The sequence below is a fragment of the Cervus canadensis genome, chromosome 26 (genome assembly GCF_019320065.1).
Source record: "Cervus canadensis isolate Bull #8, Minnesota chromosome 26, ASM1932006v1, whole genome shotgun sequence".
Taxonomy (NCBI): Eukaryota; Metazoa; Chordata; class Mammalia; order Artiodactyla; family Cervidae; genus Cervus; species Cervus canadensis.
In genome coordinates this window covers 34159885-34161662 of record NC_057411.1, presented here as the reverse complement: position 1 = coordinate 34161662, position 1778 = coordinate 34159885, and positions in this window count along the sequence as shown.

The following is a 1778-nucleotide window of genomic DNA, read 5'->3' as shown; positions in this document are numbered from 1 at the left end:
TAGTATAATATCTTTCTTTTTTTAACATATTAAGTATTCCTGGCACCAAAGCAGTGAATGGGAGGGGAGGATTGTCCAAGTGAAAAATAGGTTTATAAAGGATCGAGTGAAATCTGATTTTCTTTTTTATGTTATAAAATCTCATTAGTTGCTTCACTTCAGTTAAGTCACTCAGTCATGTCCAACTCTTTGCAACCCCGTGAACTGCAGCACGCCAGGCCTCCCTGTCCATCACCAACTCCTGGAGTCGACCCAAACCCATGTCCATTGAGTCGGCGATGCCATCCAACCATCTCATCCTCTGTCGTCCCCTTCTCCTCCCATCTTCAGTCTTTCTCAGCATCAGGTTCTTTTCCAGTGAGACAGTTCTTCACATCAGGTGGCCAAAGTATTGGAGTTTCAGCTTCAGCATCAGTCCTTCCAATGAACACCCAGGACTGATCTCCTGTAGGATGGACTGGTTGGATCTCCTTGCAGTCCAAGGGACTCTCAAGAGTCTTCTCCAACACCACAGTTAAGAAGCATCAATTCTTCGGTGCTCAGCTTTCTTTATAGTCCAACTTTCATCACATCCATACGTGACTACTGGAAAAACCATAGCCTTGACTGGACTGACCTTTGTTGACAAAGTAATGTCTCTGCTTTTTAATATGGTGTCTAGGTTGGTCATAACTTTCCTTCCAAGGAGTAGACATCTTTCAATTTCATGGCTGCAGTCACCATCTGCAGGGATTTTGGGGCCCAGAAAAATAAAGTCAGCCACTGTTTCCACTGTCTCCCCATCTATTTCCCATGAAGTGATGGGACCAGATGCCATGATCTTAGTTTTCTGAATGTTGAGCTTTAAGCCAACTTTTTCGCTCTCATCTTTCACTTTCATCAAGAGGCTCTTTAGTTCTTCTTCACTTCCTGCCATAAGGGTGGTGTCATCCACATATCTGAGGTTATTGATTTTTCTCCCGGCAATCTTGGTTCCAGCTTGTGATTCCTCCAGCCCAGTGTTTCTCGTGATGTACTCTGCATATAAGTTAAATAAGCAGGGTGACAATATACAGCCTTGATGTACTCCTTTTCCTATTTGGAACCAGTCTGTTTTTCCATGTCCAGTTCTAACTGTTGCTTCCTGACCTGCATACAGGTGTCTCAAGAGGCAGGTCAGGTGGTCTGGTATTCCCATCTCTTTCAGAATTTTCCACAGTTTATTGTGATCCACACAGTCAAAGGCTTTGGCATAGTCAATAAAGCAGAAATAGATGTTTTTCTGGAACTCTCTTGCTTTTTTGATGATCCAGCCGATGTTGGCAATTTGATCTCTGACCTTTGCCTTTTCTAAAGCCAGCTTGAACATCTGGAAGTTCACGGTTCACGTATTGCTGAAGCCTGGCTTGGAGAATTTTGAGCATTACTTTACTAGCGTGTGAGGTGAGTGCCATTGTGCGGTAGTTTGAGCATTCTTTGGCATTGCCTTTCTTAGGGATTGAAATGAAAACTGACCTTTGCCAGTCCTGTGGCCACTGCTGAGTTTACCAAATTTGTGGCATATTGAGTGCAGCACTTTCACAGCATCATCTTTCAGGATTTGAAATAGCTCAACTGGAATTCCATCACCTCCACTAGCTTTGTTCATAGTGATGCTTCCTAAGGCCCACTTGACTTCACATTCCAGGATGTCTAGCTCTAGGTGAGTGATCACACCATCGTGATTATCTGGGTCATGAAGATGTTTTTGGTACAGTTCTTCTGTGTATTCTTGCCACCTCTTCTTAATATCTTCTGAT